Source organism: Cavia porcellus, unplaced genomic scaffold, assembly GCF_034190915.1.
Source record: "Cavia porcellus strain 051 isolate PalLab524CR breed Dunkin Hartley unplaced genomic scaffold, mCavPor4.1 scaffold_3, whole genome shotgun sequence".
NCBI classification, from domain to species: domain Eukaryota; kingdom Metazoa; phylum Chordata; class Mammalia; order Rodentia; family Caviidae; genus Cavia; species Cavia porcellus.
Window position 1 is genome coordinate 34,822,909 of NW_026947486.1, and position 6,759 is coordinate 34,829,667.

The 6,759-nt window shown below is 47.7% G+C and overlaps 1 long non-coding RNA gene across 1 annotated transcript; it reads right to left on the minus strand.

The window, feature by feature from the left end:
• Nucleotides 1–1,865: 1,865 nt before the first annotated feature.
• Nucleotides 1,866–6,547, minus strand: LOC134475352 (uncharacterized). Its single transcript, XR_010046472.1, has 2 exons — nt 6,349–6,547; nt 1,866–3,084 (listed from the first exon to the last, which is right to left on the minus strand). It is a non-coding gene; the product is annotated as an uncharacterized LOC134475352 (long non-coding RNA).
• Between the last annotated feature and the right edge of the window lie 212 nt (nt 6,548–6,759).

Consider the following 6,759-nt stretch of genomic DNA (forward strand, 5'->3'; position numbering starts at 1 on the left):
GAAGGGAGACCCTTTGAATGTTAAGGAAGGCTGCTCAGGCTCCTCATGCTGCCCCAAGGGAAGAGTACAGGACACTATATTGTCTGCCTGGCGGGACATATTTTTCTAATTGGTGTCAGGCAACCAACCAATGAGCTACAGACCCTAATTGACTGGCTGCCTGAAACAAGCTGCAGAGTGGAGGATCCTGTGCTGACCTTTTCCCTCCTACTCCCTTGGTGTCCTGAAGCTCCTTCAGAAGGGAGATAAATGGTGACCACAGGACAAATGCCACAGGCTCAAGTGTGCTTGGGAGGAGGAGTCTCACAGGCTTGACAGCAAACAGTTAACTATGGGTGGCTGCAGCTCCAGAGGGAGAGAGGATGAGAACTTCATTTTGGCCCTGTGCATTGAGACATTATGTGAATTTTCTCACAAGGAACCAGGCTTAGTTTAAAGAAAAAGAGAAGTATTTTTTCATCAGAATAGACCCCTGCTATTTGGGTCGTATTGGGGTGGATGGAAATCACAGTTGAGATCTCAGATCATACTTTGGAAATTGAGGGGTTGGGATCACTAATGAGTGATATTCCCACTCTTTCCCATGAAAAAGGCAAAGGCAGTGTCTTAATTACTTTTCATGTTGCTGAGACAAAGTACTTAACAACTACATATTAAAGCAGGAAAAGTTTATTTGGCTCACAGTTTGTAGAGGTTTCAGTCCACAATCAACTGGTTCCAAGGCAGGGTTGTTTGGCAGAGGGGCATTGCAGAGAACAGTTCATGGTGCCCACAAGGTAGCAAAAGCAACAAGGGTCTTTAACAGTGTCTTTCTGCCCCTTTTATCTTATCCAAGCTACTTAGGGCAGTTGGCACTCGCAGTCTTAATTCTAGTCCTTGAGCCTCACATTGCATCATAAATCAATCCCAGGGTCACACACTCTAAATCCGGCCACCTCTGAAAAATGCCAATGACCACATGAAGCTTTGGGGGGACATTTAGATATAGCTGTAACAGGCAGGATGTCTGGAGCTGCATGTTCCCAGTCTCATATTCCTGTCTAGCTTGGATCCTGGGAAGGTGGTGGTCAAACTCAGCTGCCCTTGGCTCCCCAGTCTTTGCTCTTATCCCATAAGCCCCCTGGAGCCAGGCAGTGGTTCCCCAAAAAGGAGCTTTAGTTGTAGGCCTTTGTTGAGGGCCTGGAAATCAGTGACAGGCTGAATGGGATAACAAATTAATTAAAGCTGTCCCATATGTGAGAGATCTCAGGGCAGAGAAAAGAGACTTGGCCAGGGAGTCACATGGACACCTTGATTCCTAAGCTACAGGCTCGCTTGAAGAATTTTAGTCCAAACCTTGTCTGTCCCTAGGCCTCAGTTTCCCCACTTATATAACAAGAAGACTGGTGGGCATGGTCTGTTAGGACCATGCCAGCACCAGCATTCCAGGAGTCTCTAATAAAAGCTTCCCCTGTGCATTCATCTTCTTGTCAAATTTTAATTAATGGCTGGTGGAGCCAGAGTAGGTCCCAGCTGTTGCTCCCCTGCTGGGAGGCAGGGAACACCCATAGGCTGCTTGACCTGATAATCACCACTAAGTGGCCTCTATCCCCATATCCCCATCTTTCCACCTCAGGACTCTTGCCACTCAAAAATTTTTGCACTACACTATATCACCTAGGGATTTAGGGCTGGAGTGACTGTGTGTGTATGTGTGTGTGTGTGTGTGTGTGTGTGTGTGTGTGTGTGTGTGTGATGGTGATAAAGGGTATAGCCTGCTACTAACTAGGTGTGTCATCTTGGTTTATAATCTGAGCTTTGATTTCTTCTTCCATCAAATAATAGCATTTGACAGCAAGTAACAGAAATCTTAAACTCAAAAGGGCTTCAACAATAAGCACATTGTTTATTCCAATAGAAGAAATCCTAAAGAAGGGTGTTTTAATAATTGGTTTATTCAACATCAAGGACTCCAGTTCCTTCCATCTTTCTATTCTACCATTCACAACTCTTGACTTTTGTTCTCAGACCTGTCCCCTCACTGTCATAAGATAGCTGCAACAGCTCCAAGTATCACACTATAACTCAACAAAATTGAAAGACTGAAAGAAGTAACAAATTTGCTTTGTGTTGCTTTTTAAGAACAAAGCAGCCTTCCCCAGAACAACACAGAACTGTGTCTCCTGCCAAGCTGAATCCAATCATGTGGCAAAGAAGTTATAATTATTATGACTGACTTAGATTAGTACTCTGAACCCCAGCTACACATTAGAATTGTCTGGAGTGCTTTTCAAAGATACCAGTGCCTAGACTGAACTACCAGACCAATTTAATCTCTGGAGGTAGGGCCCAATTATCAGTATTTTAAAAATCTCCTCCAGGTGAGTCAGATATGCAGCGTTTTGGACCAGTGGTGTAGACTAACCAAGACTCAATCAGGGAAATTTAGTGAATTCCCTTAGCCAGCTGCCTTCAAACCTGGCTGCCTGTAGGAATCTCCTGAGATTCTGATGAAAATAGTGTTTCTAGGCCTACCTCATGGCCACGGAAGCAGAATTTTTTAGAGTAAAGCCCTCCCCCACATGCACACATGAGCAAACACATGAACACACAGTTGTTAATTCTTTGGGTGGCAGCTTGTCCACTCAGCAATGTATTGGAATGACTGCTCCACATTTGTCCTTTATGGATCTGGGAATTCTTCACCACCAGGGATACTTTCCTAAGTCTAGTCATCATCTGTAGTTACCCTCTCCCAATGAACATGTTACATTCTAGAGCTTTCGTTTTTTGTATTTTTTACATTTTTGCAGTAGTGAGATTTGAACTCAGAACCTTCATAATGAGCTACATCCCTGCTATTTTTTAAAGTTTTTATTTTGAGACAAAGTCTCACTAATTCTCCCAGGCTAGGCTTAAACTTGAGATCTTTCTGCTTCAGCCTCCTAAGATATTAGGGTTATAGGCATGCACCACCATACTTGACTTACATTCTTGACTTTTGAGGAGAGGAAGCAAGGAAGTCACTGAGCATCTCTTGGCTTTGGTTTCCTTTTTCTTAAAATGAAGATAATAATGCTTAACTCATTTGTAATTGGAAAGGACCTGTGAGACAACAGAAAGCAGTTTGTCACCAAAACACGTGGAGGAGATGTTGTGAAAATAATTGATATGCTGGAAGACTGGAGGGCACTGTTCCAGTCCTGTGACTCAGTCACACTGGGACAGCCTTCTCTGCCCTTTGAACCTACCATTTGATCATTTGTTACCTGTGAAGGGGTGCTTGCGTACATGGATACAATATTATCTTCTGTGATATTCTCTCTCTCTCTCTCTCTGTCTCTCTCTCTCTCTCTCTCTCTCTCTGTCTGTCTCTGTCTCTGTCTCTCTGTGTGTGTGTGTGTGTGTGTGTGTGTGTGTGTGTGTGTGTGTTTTGTAATATTAGGGATTAAACCTGGGGTCTTGTTCGTGTTAGGCAGGTGCTGTAGCACTGAGCTCCACTCTTGGCCCCTTTTGTAGCATTCTTAGTGGTCACGAAAAGAACCTCTTCTGCAGAGGTCATTTCCCACGCGAGCAAGTTGCCTGGCCATTCTTGTGGGTAGGACAGAAGTCCTATGAGTGTGACAGAGTGAGGGCAGAGGGAAGGGGCAGGACTCAGGGACTTTCTTCTCTGAAGAATGGCTGGATTGAGAGCAGGGCCCCAGAATGAGGTCTAAGGGAAACCCAAGGAATGAGAAAGATCTCCAAACACCTACATCTGGCGCCTGCAGGGGGTGGTGAGGCCCTGAGCTCACTCTCTGGTGTTCCCACTGCTCCTGCTCCAAAGGAGCCTGGCTCCCTCCCGCTTTCTGCATGATCTATTAAACACCTACTATGTGCTGGACCTTGAGGGGTTTGTGAGGTGTGCTGTGCCCCAGAGCCCCATGCTCTGCAGCCCTCTCCAGGCCCTAGATCTCTCATTTCCTGACTTCCCTCTGCTCCACATCTGGCTCTGGGTCAAATGTGTATCTCCTTTCAGCCGGCATGCCGGAGAGCATCCATCTGTGGAGCCCGAGCCAGAACAGGGCAACAAGGAGCTCATCCATCAGCTGGGCCTGGGCTGGGACTGGAAAAGACCATGGAGTGTCAGACCACCCAGGATGAAGGCTGGAGAGGGGAGCTTCTGCACACACTGCCTACAGCTGAGGAGGTTTGTTCTGGCCAAGATAGCCTGAGGAGAGGGAAGATCTAAGACAGGGAAGGCAGAGTTCCAAATCTAGTCCTCAGAGTACCAACACTTTGTATGACCTCCAGAATGTCCTTGTCACTCTCTGGGCCTCAATTTCCTCATCTGCAGCCTGGAGAGGTGAATGCCAATGCTAGAGTCATGGAATCTTGGGGTTGGAAGTACCTTCAAGGGCTGTCTAATCCCAGCCCCCCTCAGGTGCCTGAGTTCTCTCTGCAGCTTCCTGCCTAGTGATCTGCTTGTACATGTCCAAGGGCCTCCTGATTTATCTCAGCAGAGCTGTTAGTTAGAAGTTTCATCTCAAGTGGCCTTCCTGTGGCTTTCTGTGGGTCCTATCTAGCTCTGTCTGCTGTGGTCACATGAGGCATCTGTGACGTAACAAACTTCCCAAGATCTGAATCCAGAATTTATTCAGCTCTGAATCCTGAATTTACTCTTCTTGAGGCAAGTGGCCCCTTTTGGTCTGGCTGTTTTCACAGAGCCAGGCACCCATCACTGGATAAAGTTCTCCAGCTTTGACAAGGCTGCAGTGGGCCAAAATATCACCTTGCTGTCCAGACAAAATAGGAATTCCTGCAGTTGAACCTAAATTCTCACTGGTCTTACCAACCAGACCACAGGTTTCATGCCAATTCCTGTTTGCTATTTCAGTGCCCAGCTCAGAGCCTGGATCAGAACTGGCATCAGAGCTCACATGGAGAGAGGGCTGAGAACCAGCAGCTTTCTCTCTCTCTCTCTCTCTCTCTCTCTCTCTCTCTCTCTTTCTCTCTCTCTCTCTCTCTCTCCCTCTCTCTCTCTCTCTCTCGCTCGCTCGCTCTGAAAGCAGCCTGACTTGAAAAAGGCAGCCCTCCATGCCTTTACTTTGCACACAGTGAGGGCCTGATGTGGGGGCCTGGTGGTATAGCCATTCCTCAGAGCCCAAGCCCCGGAGAAGCAAGTATCTTATATTTGCAGCCTCCCTGGGCTCCAGGAGACCCTGTGTGCCTGGCAGTTCTACGTACAATTTGCCAATATTGTGTCCCTTGGTGATGACAGAGGCAGGAGGAGGTGACTGTGGAAAGGGTGACCAGAGGACCCATCTGAAGATGCAGGAAGTGACACTGCTCCATCAGTTAGCAGGGTGTTTCTGGCTGGCTCAAGGGGAGGTAGGACGGGGCAGAGCCCTGTCACTTGACAGGGGTATTCCCAGCTGTCTGCCTGAGGAGGGGAGGCAGCTGTTTTAGCAGGCAGCTGGGGTATCCTGGCCATGCCCCCTCTGATGTGGCTTATCTGTGCCTCTGTGTGTGTGTCCTCTTGCCACTCAGCTGTCATCAGCACTGATCACCACAAAGGAAGTCAGCCTTGCCAAAGCTCAAGGTCACAGAAAGGACATTTCAATTATTCCAATGTCATTTGTCTGGGTCCCCAGGGGAAAGAACAGCCACCAGCTTCAGGGCTGGTTGGAGAGAACACATGCCAGGGAAGGACAAGGCAAATGAAGGGAAGGAGAGGGAGGGCTGAAAGGGCACGTAGGCCATCTTGAGCAGAAAAAGCCAACAGAAGCCTCTCCAGACACATAGCCACAGATGGAGCATTTTTCACAGCCCATTGGTACAGTTGCTAGCATGGCAGGGGCAAGTGTGGGTTTAGGAGTCAGGTGGGCCTAGTTCTGACCGTGGTTTGTTGCTGCCTGGGTGCTTGGCCATTTTCTCATCTGTGAGATAAGGATTTTGGGAGAAGCCTTAGGTCAGGTCCACAGTAACTACCCAGGACTTGCACAGTCATTTCTTGCTTTCCTGTCTCTCTGAGCTTGCCTGAGCCAGCCAGACAGCAACTGGAAAGAGCTGGAAGAGAACTGCCTCATAGGTACCTCTACCAAGCTTATCTGGAGGGCTCCGCCCAGAGTATCTTTTCTATTAGCTCCATTCCATTGACCTGAAATCTTAGTTGCTATAGAGCAGTGATGCTGTGGCATATGTGCCACAGCAGGCTGTTTGTTATCATTGAAAGCTCTAAAAGAGTCACTGTCATTGGTGGAGATGAAAGCAAGGGGCTAGAGTCCCTGGGAGTGACTCCTTGGTCAGCTCTGGCTGCCACCTGGGGATTCCTGGCAATCCCCACCTGTGGAATTTTTCTAGAAACCCAGCCAGGGGCTGAAGACTTACCAACTCCACTGCCTAAAAGGCTCTTCTTCCATCTCCTCTGCAGTGGAGAGGACCCCTGATTGTTCAGATGAGGAAAAGGAGGCTCTCTGTTCAGTGCCTTCTCTCAGGTCACACAGCTGTAGAATTGACACAGGATTCAAATACACCTGACCATACTCATTGTCCCTTTAATCTTATATATCATTACCTACTTCCTCTATCCCACCTCCAGCATTCTAGGCCTGGGCCACAACAGACAAACTACTCATGATTTCCAAAACACTCCTTGTGTTTTTCTTTTCTCTCACCTGGCTCCTTTAGCCTGGAGTGTTCCTCTCCCCACCTGTCCCAGACTTGGTTACTGTCATCTCGTGTCAAGAGATGCTATGCCCACAGAACAAGATGGATATTGGAGCTCATTGAGCCACATCT